The sequence below is a fragment of the Streptopelia decaocto genome, assembly GCF_964273445.1.
Source record: "Streptopelia decaocto genome assembly, chromosome: 12".
NCBI classification, from domain to species: Eukaryota; Metazoa; Chordata; class Aves; order Columbiformes; family Columbidae; genus Streptopelia; species Streptopelia decaocto.
The window spans coordinates 6329698-6346444 of NC_138667.1; positions in this window are offsets into that span (position 1 = coordinate 6329698).

Sequence of the window (16747 nt, forward strand, 5' to 3'; positions counted from 1 at the left end):
GAAATTAGTGAAAAAACATATTGAAACTGAGAGCCATACTATTTGAACTATTTGAGACTGCAAAACTAATTAATGAGAATGCACTGACCCAAGGTTTTCTTTCCCTTTTTTTCACAGCCAGCGAGCAGATAGCCTTCAGTACATTAAAAATACCTACTTTGAGGTTAGGGGAGGACTTCATAGTAGTGCCTCCATTTACCAGTGTCTCTAGGACTAGTGCCAGATTGCTGCTCCTGTGGTCCTGGGGTAGCTCAGGCTTCCCCACACCGACCCACTGCTTGTCTCACATGGGAACTCAGAGGGAAATCTTCTTTAACGGAGACGTGACCACAGAGACTGGCACTGCCAGCCAGGTGAGGAGCTTGGGCCACTGATGTGCCAGCATGAGGGCAAACCCAACATCTGAAACTCAAAGACTCTTCACTCTTTTGTCAATCACACTTGCGTTTTTCACAGCCAGCCTCAAAGCAGATTTCATAGGAAATCAGGGCATCAAGCCAAGACTATTAAGAATGTAAATACAGTAGTGTTTCTTTTCCACTGCTTTCTAATTGCCTTTGCCCTCTGAGAAGACACCTGATGTGAAGAGGGACCCATAACTATGAAACCAACTGGGTCTAAATCTAGGCTAATAAACCTTTTAAGAGATCCCTTTTCATAACACAATGATGCAAAAAGAAGAGTTCATCCAAGAGTTAGGAGCTTAGCTAATACCCTTCCTGGAAATGAACATACTGGGTTACCTTCTGCTCCTACATATATTTTAATTAAGAATAACAACATCAGAGGGAAAAATCTACATATTTACTGGTATAAATCTATAGTGGGGAAAGATTCTGACCCGCAATGTGGCTATTCAGTGATAAAATATACAGCTGTGGAAACCAGGAGAGGTCTTTGTGGCTTTACAGCAGTGGGTTTCTTCCTTTTGCCTAGTGAGTCCTACCAGGGTGGGACTCAGGTGTCTGGACAGATGTCCTCAGCAAATCCTGCTCTCATTGCCAAAGAAGATCTGCCTACATTACATGCTGAATAACAAAACCAGGTGAAAAGATTTGTGCCTTGAACACCAAGAAACAAATGAATTTCTTGAATCTGCAAATCTTTACGCGCAGGAACAGTAAGTACCAAAAGAAGGTGGATCTCTGAGCTCAGGTATCCCTTACATGCTTCTCTCTGCTCCACCAAGGATACAGTATAAGTAGTGAGATGTCCAGCTCAAGGAGGAGGAGAGTTTTGAATAAACAACCTTCAGAGTCATTTGTTTCTCTGTAAATCTAAGCTGCAATATACAGTTACCAGCTATAAAAATAAATAAACAGCCAGGGGCATGGAGGAGCCCTGCTCTCTGACATTCTGTCACTCCTCAGTGGTACTTGCTCCTTCACCTTCAGACCTTCTTTTCCTCTTTGGCTCCTGCTTGATTTTCTGCGAGAACTGTACTTGACATTTTGCATGATGGATGTATTATGAAAAAAACATTTCATTGTCCTAAAATATACTAGAAAGTCTGTTCCAGTTCCTTTTTAATTCATCTATACATGCAGTTGTACGATGAATAAAAGTTTCCTCTAAGTAGGTTTGAAGACCCTTAAAATTCATGAGCCTTTTTCTGAGGCAAGACTCAGGTGCACATCCATCAGTATTTCAATATTTTATAGCTTCCCCCCACTATGTTTTTTTGCTCCTGAGTTGCTGTTTGCTCTTGAAATCACTGAGTCGTCAGCCCGATACTGCTAAATGAGCTGTTCACCTGAACCAAAATTGTTGGCCATCTGGAATCCTGTTTGAAAAAAGAACCCAGGTTGGATGTATGAATAACAATCCCAATTCCCCCTCCCAGCCTCCAATGAGGCAGAAAAAGATACACTGTCAGGGAGATAACTGAAAAAGGTTGTTATCTGCATTAGTGATGGGCTGTGATTATCACGTCCTCTGAGCTGCCTTCCCTTTTCCGAGTAGCAGATGTCTTTCTGTGTGAAAGCACCAGTCGCTGTCTTCATCTCCTTGAAGACAGCTGCAGCTCCCTGGGGGCAGAAGGACCAAGAGAGTTGCAGCTGCCTTACCCCTCACCAGTGACTCTAGTGCTCACAAAGTAAAGGCACCAGCAGCATCTATAAGACTGATGTTTGCATTGGCTATACGTTATGCTCACTGTCATGAGAATTGCATAAAGCAGTTTTCACGCAAGCATGTCCTTTGCTGAATCCTTCTTTGCTCCTGAAGTTTTTAATAGTAAACACTCTTCCAAGGCCACTCCGAATTTGCTAAAGCAAAACCTTTTCATTAGAGAGCTGGGCTGAAGATCTGAGATAATAATAATTGGAGACTATTTACAGCAAGAGGATGAGAAGGAGTGGTATAGTGTTGTCATATCTGGTATGTACTTCATTGCTTCTTATCAGAACACAGCTGACAGGAAAAAAATTGCCATTTTCATGCAAGTGTGTATTTTGTGTTGCGATGAAACAAGTATATACATTTTCCCACAGTGAAAACAACTCTTGATTTTCCCTTCAATATTCAGAAATGAAGGCAAAGGAGAGCTGCTTGGGAAACTCAGCCTGAGATTTCTAGTTACAAGATACTACCACAGCCTAAGTCTCTTCCAATTTGAAATTAAGGAGACCATCCTCTGGTTTATCTTTGGCATGTAAAAGCTACCAGAAAGCTCAAAGAAGTCTCATAATTGTTGGTAAAGACACATTACCAAAAGTTGCTTGTTTCTTGTTTCTCAGAATAAATCAATAAAATGTTTACAAATGTACTTAAATGTACTTACATTAAGACCTGTTGTGGTTATTTTCTCCATCATTATGTGGTGGATACAGTGAATTAAGAAAGCATTTGTGTGAATACTGGAAATGGCCATCCATCACAACAATCTTATTGTTTTGAACAAGCACTTTCAATCCAGCTCTGGCGAACTACAAACAACAGCAAGGACAGCCCAATGCACAAAGCATGTGCAGAAATAGTGTCTCGTTTTTCCCCCCTCTGGCTGATGTGAAATGCATCTCTCTGTACATGACCTGATGGGGCTGCACTTAAACACACACAGCTCTGAAAACCTGTGTGTCCACAAAGTCCCTGGAGCTGCTCCTAAAACATGTCAGAAGCATCTCCTTGTTAATCAGAAATTCTGTATCCATAAAAACGTTTCTATCTCATTCAGATAAACCAGTTTGAGCATTGCGCTTCCTGTTCTTGTTCCCTATTTATTTTTCACGTAACAAGTCACAGCACAAAAACTCTTTCTTTAACAGAGTTTTCTGAGACAGCTGCTGAAACAGACCTGAAATATTTGGATCGTATTTCTGGAGGTCTCTTTTCCTGGTTGCTGTAATTTTCTCCACGTCTCCCCTGGCCACCCCCCTTTCAAATTCTCTCATTGTCTGTGCAATGCATTCCGAACAAGTGCCCTCTTGGCTGAGTCTACTGCCATAGGTTACTTGTCTGGAACAAAATTCAGTCACCAGCAGAAAAATAATAGCAAAAGGGAGAGGCAGGAGTGAGAGACAAAGACTCTGAATGATGCTATGAATTTTCTCCATCTGTCTGTGCAAAAAATCAGGGTGTAACACTGACTGTTACACCTGACTGTTACCTCCTGACTGTTCTGGCAAGGAAATGAAAGAGCATAAAGCTGTCCCCCTTTGCTGGGTTAATTGTGGGGTCTGTTGATTTTCAGTTGTTCAGGGGGAAGGATGTTTGTCTGAAGAACTGCTGCTCACTGTGCCTCCAAACTGGCTGGGCAAGGAGAACGGAAGGCAAGGAGCAGATAAGGAGTGAAGTCCCCATCGACACATCCACCACTGCAGCAAAGCCAGGCTTAGGGAGAAGGGCGGCACTGCAGGAAGAAGCTGGCAGCTGCTCACGGCTGGGAGGTGGTCCAAGCACCCCAGGCTCACTGTGCTGGGGGAAGTGGATCTCTTTATTTTATCTTGCAAAATTTGACAGTTAAATTATAATTCTCAATTTTCCCTTGAGTACCACCATGAATGAAGAAGGGGACCTTGCCCTCTGTCCGCACCCTTGGAGTGACATTCCCCACCCTGTTGCACAAAATACAGGTGAATTTGCAGTGTTAAGGTCAACCTCCATCTCCCTCTTCCAACTATTTATCTGAAAAAGACAAATTTTGTTCCAAAGAAGTAACTTACAGCAGCAGTAAGTGCAAAGGACACTTGACTAAGTGTCAAACACACCACACAGAAAAGGCTTCAAAAGGCATTAATAAAAAAGAACTGCAGTGAGATATATTTTGCTTGGTGAAAAGAAACAATCTATGAGTGACTTTTGGGTGGGTTTGTGACTCTGTCTGGTAAGGACACTGCTGCTGATTATGCCCTCCTGATGCTACTTAGCTGTAAGAAAACAGTATAAGGCTGATCAGGACAAAGACAAGATGTAGCTGTTGTAGAGGAGGCTGCAGCATCCTCCTTTTCCCTTCAGTTATTAAAGAGTCCATAACGGTGAGTGGATGTCAAGGGCCACGAAGTGAAAATATTGGCAGTGTGTTATGCTGTTTTACCCAGGGATACCAGGCAATTTCTTTTATTTTTTATGTGTGATTCAGGAGGAAAATCATGGCTTAATGAAAAGAAGGGGACCTGTTTCTACATACTGTCTCTTGTCAAGCTATGCACTGAAAACACGGAGAGTTTCCCTAAGTTAGTTCACTTTCATACTGCTTCTGACTATTTTGATTGAGTGGCGACAGTGCCATCCCAAATTTCCTTCACTAAATGCCAAAATAGATATCATCTCAGCATGGAAATGAGCAGTGCACATCCCTCCTGTCTCGGATCCCTGGTCCCCCTGGGGCTGTCAGCAGGAGGGGTGCTGCAGGGCTGTGCTTGCTTTTACATGTGCCAGGCATGTGCCTTTGGGCAAGCAGTCTCAGCTGAGGTTGAGGTCATGTTAGATGTTTAGCCCTTACCTAGAGTTGGTGGCCAAGATGAGTTATAGAGGTAGGTACAGTATTTGTTCACACAGTTGTACTAGCAGCATAACTATAGGTGCAGTAATGTAACTGCACCAGAAAACTCCAGGCAGACAAACTGCAGCCATTACACCTTAGAAACATGGTAATTTCATTTTTGGGTATGAGTAACAGCAACAGGAACCCATCAGGAATTAATGTTAGAATGCCATTGAACTTGTCTCTGATACTATGGACAGCACTGGCAGCTAGGGGACATATGGGGTTGCTCTGTTTTGAAAGGGGAAATTAAAAAATTGGAGTCAGTATTAATAATTTCTTGACTTGCATATATCTGCCCTTAGTGCTATGCCATACATGGCAAGGATCTGGGAAGCTCTGCTACATCCCATCCCTGTAGTGCATACATTTTCTTTTCCCAATACCATCTGCTATACTGATTTGTTAAAATGGAAAATCACATCTCTAATCCACTCCTACTGTGTGAAAAGAATCCTGCTCAGGGCATTAGCTCTGTCTTGTCAGGAAACACAATGTACCTTTAAAACAAAATGATGCCTCCAGCTTTGGGACAAAGGAGCAATGAAAACTGAACACCACTCACTTGTGCTCTAAGCCAGGGGACAGGCCCAGGGGAGTGGATGTAACTGAAATATCACCCTCTGGTGTGTGCCAGGCTAGCAGAGGATGTAGTCATAACAAAGTGCTTCAAAACCTCCTTTTTTTAAATTCCAAAAATATATATTTTTATTTTTTTTAAGGACAAGCAATTCTGCAGTAGCTCAGAAGAAAGAAATCCTAACCTGCCCCTTACTGTGAATCTCCTGTGCACCTCTTTGCAACAGAACTGTGGATATTTGTGAGGACATATATATGCCATATCTTATCACCCCCCTCAGTTCTGTCAGTGCCTAAGGCTAGGGAGAATAAAGTAAAACTGCATAAAATCAGAATTCCGAGCTGTTGTGGTATTTAAAGATTTTCACAAAGCCTTATCTCTTAGAGTCTAATGAAACAATAAGATTCCCATTATATTTTTTTCATGAATTTCCAGAACCAGTAACTTTAGATGTACTCATGAAAAAAATTATTTTGGGAACATTTGGGTAGGAAAGGATGCAATGCTTGCAATGAGAAGAAGATGAATAATAGCGCAGCTTCCTCCAGTCGCTCAAGGGTTTTCTCCTGTTTTCTTCTGAAGGAGCTTTGTTGGTCTTGCAGCTGCTGGATGGCAGATGTGGATTTACTGGGGCAAAGCTCCCCCTTCCCCTCCTGAGTCCCTGCTAGCTGCAGTGGCTGTTCAGCTTTCCCTTTAAATCCATGGCTGCATATGCGTCATGGATGATGTCCACTTGTTTGCTGGCAGCTCTGTCTGCAGATGCAGTAATTAATCATCGGGTGACAGGGTGGCAGTGCCCCTCATTGACTTCGGGGTGATTAAGAAGGGTTTGCTTTCTCCCTGCCTGACAAAGAAAAGCAGTGAGCTGCAAAGGGCTGCTGGCTTTGGAAATGCTGCTTCAGAACTGCTGCAAAATCCTGCACTTTCAACAACTCAAATTTCCAATATCCTTTTCCATGCCGAGGTATCACTAAAGCATTTTGCAAACCAGCAAGCTGGGACTCAAGGAATGTGCCAGCTTTGGTCTTCTGGAACTTTCCCATTTGCCAACCCCTCGAGGCTCTTGTTCTGGGCAGTGGCTGAGCAAGCAAACAGCAAGCCCAGCATGTTGTATGTCTACCAGACACCAAGCCACTCGAGACGTGTGGTACAGCAGTGGATTTTCTGGAGGAAGAGCTTTTATTGTTCTGGGCCAGATTATTTGCAGCTCCCTGAGGTATTAAAATACAGTTGCCACTATTGAATTTTGGTATTTCTAAGTGCTAATCTAGTGCTGGAGGCGAAGAGGAACAGGAAACTGGTTTCCGTGGCATGCATTTAAAATCAGTTCCTGAACGCCTGAGTTTGGGCAGATCTCCCACCCAGCTAAATGAGAGATTTTTCTGGATAAGAATGTTGGCATTTGGCTATAAGCTGCTATTAAGAAGTAAAGCTTTTTTCACTCATGAATATGCATGTGACTGTATTGAAATGTGTATACTATCAGCATACAACTCTGCAAATCCTTTATTTCATTTTATACTGGGGAAATGAGGCAGCTGATCATTAGTTTACCTTCCAGCACCCACATTTACCCGGTGACTTACACAAGGCAGTAGCTGTGCCAGCCTACCTGTGCCAGCTGCTATTATTCCTCTTATATTTCATATAGAAAAGAAGCATTTCTTATCCTAGTCATCACTTTCTTTCATCTGCTTGCACAGGAAATGGCTTTTTCATTTTCTCCTCTTTTAAAGATCTTGGTATAATTATTATTAATATTACTATCATAGTTATTATTATTACTCAAATGGGTAAAAAGAAAAGCAATTAGACTGATTTCACTGAGAATGATTAAACACAATAATAGTGAAGCAACTAACCTGCAGATTAAGCTTATGATAGAAAGCACCACTCTCTGTCTGCCCTTTCTTCAAGTTCCTGTTCTGGAAGTGGGCCTTTAGAGATGGTCTGCTGGGTTGAGAGCTGCCCAACAGTCCTTGGGTGTGGAGAAGGGACAGGCTGGAATCCGTTGCCAGGAGTTATGGACCACTCCTGCTCTTTCAGCAATTTGCCAGGCTCTTGCTTCGATTTTTGCTAAATCTGAACTAAGTATCATCTGACGTGAGTTTGGTACCATCCAGACCAGCGGGGAGAAGTTAAAAGCAAGTGAACTCCCATGGTGATGGGGCTGTACAATGGTGTAGCCCTCCAGTGCCAACACCAGAAGTTGATGCCAGCCACCCGGTCACAGCACCGGCAAACGCTCATCTCTTCTGCTTCAGGCAACCGCATATAGAGATTCAAAGGTCTTCACCCAGTCAGTGACCATGGGAAGGATACATGCTAGGATTTGTGTTTTTTTGAAGACTTGCAAACAGTTGTATTTATTTGGTTTTAACCTCTTGCCCGATTAATCCATTTTAGCTTTTTCTTTAACCTTAACCTATTTTCTCTTTGATTCGTTCCTTAAGCATGGTTTCATATAGTGTCCTTAACTCTTGACCTAGGTTACAAGGATTTTTAAAAGTGTATTTCTTTCTTATTTTTAGCTTTCCTTCACTAGTGTCAACAGAGTGCTCACAACCTAAGCTCAGCCTTGATGCAGACAAAAGAGACTAACTACTGCTCATGCCCAAGGGTTCACCAGACATTTACAAAAGATTCACGTTGTTGACTTTCAGTCCTCTTAGTGTTTAAGAGGATTTCAGAATATTGTCTATGAAAAAAAAATAAAAGACATCAAGTTGTCCACCTTAAACAGCAAAACCATTCTGTCAGCTAATAAGGACACCCTGCTAGTTGTTGTAATAATACTCTTCCCAAACCTTGCAGGTGTATTATATAGGCAGGTCCTTACTCTCAGTGACTAGGGAGGCCCTGTGAAGGAGAGAAGGAACGTTTTGCAGGTGGAGATTTGACACAAAGAGTTGGGTCCAAGCATCCATAGCTCTCACTGGAACCTGTGGGAGCTACAATATCAACAATGAGCTCTTAAAATCCTTTGAGACTGACTCTAAATACCCTCAGACTATCCTCTGAAGTGAGGGTATCAGAGAATAAAAGCAAATACTTAAGTTGGAAAAGATCTCTAGAGGCCCTCTGGTCCAACTCCCTTTCAAAGGTGTTGTTGGAAGTATAATCCACTGAGGTTTTTTAGTTTGCCTTTATATACTAAACCCATAGTGTCCACTTAGGCCATGCTCCCAGTCTTCTCAAGAGTCTGGGAAAGCTTGGAAAGGACTTTTGAAGGAACAAGCTGAGATTATTACCTGACTGCATGCTTCAAGAAAGTCAAGTTTTATAGTATTTAGTAAACTGGGTAGGAATCACCATGAAACCCTGAGGCTGGCAACACTGAATTTGAGAATGCTCATCTTAAAAAGCTCAACAGATATTTAATTTTTGTACTTTGCTGGATGAAAAAGTCAAAATTCACAGAAAAAATGTTGGAGTCAATTTGTGCTTTTTCTTCATCTGTTTCTCTTGAATAAGTAAATAAACTGGGAACAAATCATGGGAGTGTTTTCCTTGGTTTGATGCAAAATGAAACATGTCATTTTCAGTTACTGAAAACCCTCCTTTCAGAAGAAATGACATTGCTCTTCAGTCTGAAGCATTGCTTGGAAATGAAATTTCTGAATGTTCTGCCTGAAGAACAGTAAAATTCAACACTTTGTATTTCTATGTTTGTCGGGTAAAGTTATTTGCAAATATTGATCCAGTGTTGCTAAGACAGTCCCAAGACTGCAGATGGATTCAGAGAATATGAAATGGATCTGGAGCGGGAAGGGAGTTGCTTCAGCTTTGTTTGGGACCATTGGGTGCTGCTGAGCGGGGCTTTACACTCATTGTGCTTGTTCACTGAGGCTGGCTCAAGCATGAGAGACAGCAAGTTGAGGGAAGGAATGTGGATCTACTCAACACTGTTGCAACCCCAAAATTCCATGTGAAATTACACCCCAAATGAGATTATTCTAAATGCACTTAATATTTACAAACAATGTTTGTTGCTTTTCCGCTTTGCAGACTTTTTCAGTTTGTCATATCAAGTATCTCTATGTAATTGGGAAACTTAGAAATGAAATTAAATTAAGCATGAAAACTGAGATTCCAAATAAAAACAGGATTGTGGAAGATGAATCCTGCAGCAAACCAAACCAAACCAAAACCAAAGTAAACTCAACAAATACAGCATTTTTTTTCTTCTAGTTCGTAGGAGCAACAGGGCACATGATAGCTGTAGTGAGGGGCAGAGCTCACTTTATTTGCCTTTCTACTGGGATCCACAGACACAGATTGCTGTAATGGCTCTGTACCATACCAGGCCTCTGGGTTTCAGTCCTGTCGACAGGCACCCTTGGCATCTCAGTAGCCCAGGAGGAGGTGGTTGTCCCCACACCTCCTGCCCCAGAAGGTCCTGGTGTGGTTGTTTTCCCTGCCCCTGCACCGACCTCTCATGAGGACAGTCCCACTGTTCCCAACTGCTCCTGGGCTCAGACACTCTGCCAAAGGCTCCTCTTTGCTCCATGCCTTTCTTTCCTGCTAAGACCCCCATTTCCCATTCTCCTGGTATCTCTGCAGGAAGACAACTGTTCACACCTCCTTAGAAACTGACCGTCAATTTCTAAATGGCTTTCTGTCCACCTGCATTTAAACTGCTACATTAACTTAAACTGGTTGAACTGTTTTTCCAAACCAGAGAATAAAAACACAGACTTAAAAAAAAATTGCAGAAGCAAACTGTCTTTGAAACTGATTTCTCAGTTCTAGTAGAGCTCAAGGTATCCCAGAGTGAATTTCTCATGAGATGTTCTCCTGCCGAGAAATGCATGCTGCAGGCTTGAGATAGTACTTCCCAAAAAAGGAGGAACTGCCTCCTGATGTATTAAAACAGTGGTGAGTAACTCTGATGCTGTTTAAAAAAAAAAAAAATTTAATCAATATTCTGATTCAGCAAGTACATATCTCAGTATTCCAATGAAGACAGAGCAGTCAGGTGGGATTTGGGTTTTTTTTTTGTTTGTTTGCTTGCTTTTAAAATTTGATAATGAAACTAAAACTTGTAAAAATGAAGAGAGTACATATTGCTTTTCTTCTGCAAATCTTCCATTGTGGTAACACAGGCTGCCCTGATTCCAAGTCTTCTTGAGCCCATTGCATGCCAAAAAGCCTTTCTCATCTTATTACAACAGTTTTGGACCCAGCAGGTATCTTCCCTCATCCAGGTGTGAAGATAAGCACAAACCTTTGCTCCATTCTAGTTCTGCTGGTGGTCGTGGGACAGTGGGTCATACAACACAGCAACTGACCCCTGGGAAGTACTGTTCATTTCTTTCTAAATCTCTTTATGCTTTTCCTAAGATTCTTGTTTCTTTGTAAAAAGTTCCTTTTCTCTTTGTTGCCCACAATTGCTCCTTCCTGCACCCACATGCTTCTGCCCCTTTTTCTGCCTTTCCTCAGATGCACCTGATGCTGCAGTGGAGGTGGCACAAAGTCCAGGTTCCTGTTTTCGTATCAGGATGAACAGCTTGCTCTGAATGGGGAATGTTTCCAGAGAGAAGTTCACGTCTCCTCACGAGTCTTGCCTCTGCCTTGGGGTGATGCTCTGTTCAGTTCCAGAAGTTCACTGGTGCACCGTGTCAACGAACTTCTCACCCAGGGCTCGCCCAGTAAAACTGTCACTCAAGATTCTCACTTTGCTTGAATACCTCAGCACAGCACAGAAAAACCCAGTATTTTAGGACAGAGAGAATGCAAATCATATCTCTGTGACCCTAACACGTGTCTTGGCAAGCTTTTCCAAGTCCCTTTGACCTCCACCCCACGCTTGTCTTTGCAGGAATCCAAGCTTCTCATATCTAGAATATGCCTATGGCAACTCTTTACCATCTCCATTGACACGTGTAGTCCATTGTCAACATCTGAGAAAGGAAAACCCAAACCATCTGATTATACCTGAGTGACATGAGCAGGGAGAACAAGCCAAGAAGATAACCCACCTTCTCACTCATGCTGTTTCATAAGTTTTTCCCTTAGGAGCTTCCTCTTTGTCCCTCAAATCTACTGTTTGCTATAATAAAACCACTATTCCAATTCTCAGTTGCTATGCACAGGAGCAACTAAACATATTACCTTATAATAGTAAAAGAAAGATTTTGCTGAATGTGGATCAAAATCCTTAAACCTTTCTTAGTTATCATCTGGAGCAAAGCTTATCATTTTCAGGTTTTCTAATAGCCTTCTCTAGACAGTAAAACTAACCTTCAGTTTTGTCCTTCAGAGATATCTAAAAGAGATTCATGAGAGTATAAACTCAGGTAAATCCTTCTGCTTTCAATTCATCTTAAAAAGTGCTTTTACCTGATATAAATTAGACCAGTTCCTCAAGCAAAATAACAAAATATAGGAAAAGTGGCATAACTCCAGTATGGTTTTTCCTCAAATGCAAATGTAGTTTAAAAAAGAAAAGCCACCCCCCTCTTCTTTATTTTTTTAAAAAGCAGCAAAATTAGAAGACTAAATCTGATCTCACAGTGCTTTAGTGTTTTGCATCTTTATCTAATGTAATTGCTCAGATAGTGGGTTCTCAGCGACACTTGAGAAAATGTGACCTTTGAATTTTCTGTTGTGACTTTTTTTAATCAGTCAGTTGGGAAAACCTTAAAAGAGAAGTTATCTGAGCTTTTTTTTTTTAGCAGGGCCCTCCTGTGGATTGGAAGTTATCAGCGTCTTCCAACTGATACGCCATAGTTTTGAAAATGTTATTTCTTAGGCAATTGCATCTGAACTTTTGGGGCTTTGCTGATGAAAGGATGACTCATTTACAAGAGTTTTACAGGAAAGCAGCAGTTCTGTTCGTAATCAGTTTCGAGCAAGGAAAGCCAGGGAAATTTTAAATACTGTGTTTTCATTATAGTGTTAGGTTTTATTCATGAGATTCTCATTGACCTTTTAAGTAAGCTGCACAGCTACCGTGCCAGAATTTCCAACAAACTAAGGAAGTTTTAGTAAAACTTTCATAGCTCTTTTTCCCCTTAAAATCCTCTTTGTCTTCAAGTGGGTTGGGAATTAACTGTGAGTGCTTTTTATTCTGGCCTCTGCTCAAACAAAACAGTATTTAGGCAGCATTTGCACTTATGATTCCTATGATCTTCCTTCTCTTAGAGTCCGGGGCACAGACACATTCCTCCATTTGATAAACAAACTGGGAAATGTATCTGTTGTGCATCAGTCTGGGAATGAGCAGAGGCATCTTTACAGCCGGGCAGACTTTCCGCTTTTTGATGCAGTACGTGTTTAGCAAATCTTTGGAGTTCTCCACCTGCACAGTGGGACCCACACAAGGTGGTCTGCTCCCCATTGCCCATATACTCTGTCAATGAAATGGTGTCTTAATGTGGTTTAAGACTTCCATGAAGGATTCTGGAAGGATCAGCTGCTTCTGACAACTGGAAAAAAAATCATATCCAAAACTAAGTATCCCAGACTGATACTCTTTTTTGGGACTGACCATTACCAGACTTGTTATTTTTTTTCTTCCCTGTAGGACAATTAAAAGGATTGAGGTGGCAATAAGTGTCATTGAAAATGACAACTGATCTCCTGACGATCAGATGTTCTGCTAGTACTAATTTGTATCCTGTTAATTTTACAGGTACTGTACCAAAGTCACAGACCAAAGTGACCTCCACTCACTGGGAGCTTGCTGGAAATATTCCAGATACAAAGGTTAGAGGGAGTATGAAAGAATGCATTCCATTTAAAATCAACTTGTCACCTATACAAGGTGTATGGAATAATCCCCCTTGAAAAAGAAAAATTTTAACTAGTTGTTCAGGATAATACTGGTAGTTTAAGATAATATTGGTAGTGTCCAAATAAGTTATACTCAAAAAACACAGCACTTAACAATCTAATGAATTCTATTTATCTAAATAAAGCTGTGAAATGCTGTCATGGTACTTGCTTTAGGTGTGTATGCATATTGACAATTCGTGTAAGACAGCAGGGAGCACCTACTCTGTCCTTGTCTGTCACAGAAATTCTGCCTCATGACTTCATTTGATGCTCCCAAGATCTTCTCACAGGGGAAGAGAGAATAATCATTTCTTATTCACCTTTTCCTGCCAGCCACTATTTTGTATAGCTCTATTACTTCTTCCAGTCACCTCTTTTCAGAGTTGAAGACTTCTACTCTATTTAATCTCTCCTAGTACAGAAACCATCCCATGTCTTTGATTGTCTTTGTTGCCCTTCTCTGTATCTTCACTAGTTTTTTTCTGTTTCATTTTGAGACACGGTGACCTGCAATGCATGCAGTATTCAAGATGTGGGCAAATCTTGGGCTTATTCAGTGGCACAGTGCTGCTTTCCCCGCTGCTCTTGGTCGTTTTAATACATTACATTCTATTTACCTTTTCAGACTGCCTCAGGGCAATAAACGGATGTTTTTGTTGAGCAATCTGCAGCGATTCTAGGATCTCTTTGCAGAATGATAACGGCTAATTTAGAGTTTATCATTGTATATGTGTATTTAGTGTTGTTTTCCCCATGTGCATTACTTTGCATTTATCAACACTGAATTTAATCTACCTGTTATTGCTCCCTCAGAACCCTAAGATCTGTTTTGGGTTTTACTACCCTGAAGAATTTTATACCATCAGCAAAACTCAAGATCATAATTAGGCCTAATCTAATTTAATATTTTCATTAATATCTGCAAACAAAAGAAGTTTCAGTGTGCAAATTTAATTTGGTAATATGACAAAGTTGACAAAACATCTTCATTGGAGAAGATGTTCAGCATACTACAAATTAAGAACTAGATGACTTTGGGCTCTGGAATAATGGAAATGAAATAAATGCAATAGTGTAAGCTGCAAAGTCATTCTATTTGTTATGATATATTAACACTGTAAAACCGTTACACACATTTAAGAGTATATAAAGAGTTCCTGCTGGGGTGCGAGAGTTCAGCAGAGGGAAAAAGTGACCTGACACATTAATCAAACTGCAAGTGGACTCTAAGCCACTGATGTTATGCAGATATAAAGAGCCCAACCTAATCTTTAGAGATAGCAGGACATGCATATCCTGCAGAGATAAAGAAGTATCAGTATTATTATATGAGGTGCTGGATTGCTAGGTGTACCTCTGCACACTCCTGTTCAACGAAGATTAATTCCAGTTGGAAATGTGCAGGTCAGACAACTTGGAGACTGCGAAACTTGTCTACAAGAATTTCAAAGATGAAAACTGATTTCCCTTTATAAATGAACTGAGGAAAAGAACCCTGAAACGTAATGGTGCCACTGGCACAGGAGCAAAGAAGCATAAATTGATCATGAATAGATTTAAGCTGGAAATTAACTGAAGCTTTTTAACTATCAAATGGGTGAGAAGCAATTTTAAAATGGAGCTTGAGGTCTTTGTGAAGGAGTTACCTTACACGATTATCCCCTGTGACAGCAAGATGGCTCTGCTGGTTGAGAAACCGTCTTCTCAGCAGGAGTGGATTCCTCTCCTTTGGCATCAGCCCAGCAAGGTTTCATCCCCTCATCACTGCTGGAGGATGATTCAGAAGGCGTCTTCTTGCTGCTGCAAACTCCACGGTCTCTAGCAAGCAGCAGGGGACATGCCCTACTCTTGAGGATGAACTGGATAATGCTGCCGTGAAGCTCCTGGCCATGATGTCAAGAGCTGGCAAGTAATCAAGCTCAGATGATTTCAAGCTGCTATTTCTCATTGACATTTCTACATATGGATGAAAAACACCTAAACAGCAGCACTGAATGCTGGAGTCCTCTTCCTATAAGACAGCCCATGCAATGAACATGAATAGCTTCCTTACTGGCTATAAAAAGGTCATGAATAGTTTATGGTGTGAGACCATTTCAAGCTCCATAGATATTTTTAGGTCCCAGGTTTTGGCTGTTCTCCCCAACAAAAGCAATCAGTTTATGCTGATCATAGAACTAAGTTTTGTATTATGGATACACGAAAGTCAGGAACCAAAGAAGTAAATTTTTTTGCTTTCAAAGCATATATTCCTCTTACTCTTCAGCCCACAGTTGTTGACTTGATTATGAGAAGCAGAATTAATATTACGAGGAACAAAATCACTGCTGCTTGATCCCAGCTTATTTTCCCCTTTTTTTGTTTTTGTGGTATTTTTGTGTTGTTTTTGTTGTTGTTTTCATTTTTATTAATACGGAGCTCCTTTACTTACACTGACAAATTCCTTGACTTTGCATGTGGCATTTTGCAAAGGAAGAATATATATAAAAAGAATACTAAGCCATGGAGAGCTCTGAAAAGAAAGCACTCCAGGGAAATATGTGCTTAGAAGAAGAGTGTTAGCAATGCAGTGACCATGATATATTCAAACCAAAGTGCATTGTGCATTTTTCTTCTATATTTTGTTGGACTGAAGGGTTCAGTGTGTTTTCATCAGCTGACATGAAGAGGACAAAGACTACTTGAAGTCACACTTTTATGAAAAATATGTTTGGGTTTTCATTTCTTAGATGTGACTTGCAGGATGATTCTAGTTCAAATAGGCTATACTCAAAAGTAAAATAGGAAATATTAGAAGGGATTTCTGTTGCTTTTTGCTTTTGTTTCTCTCTCTCTTTGTCTCTGTCTCACAGCAGGATGAGTATAGGGTCTTCATGGCAGCCTTCCAGCCCCAGGGCTTACAAAGATAACATAACTTTCTTGTCTAGCCAAGCATGTAAACCATCCACGTGCTGGGTTCATGTGCTCTGCTGGGAGTATGGATAATAATAAATTGGTGCTGTTTCAACAGACTTTATGTACAACCTGAGGCAGAGATTAGAGATGGGCTTTTTTTGTCCTTTTAGCGTAAACCTTTTTGAGAAACTTGCTGTCACACTTCATATACCATTTATTTTCTTAACGGTTCATAAAATTACTAAGTGAATAAAAAATGTTTCAATTAAACACACAGATTGTTATCTAGGTCAATTAATTGCTTTCAAACTTTGGTAATGTCTGCTGGTGATGTAACAATTTTAGAACAAACATTATATATGTTTTTAATACATATTACTGCTTCTTAACTCTCTATCAACTGTTTTCAGGTAAATCACTGCTAATATAAAATGTGGCAAGAATTCATTCAACTGAGAGTGCCTGATACTGGTAATGTAATTTTGCACTACTGAATTCTGCAAGCAAAC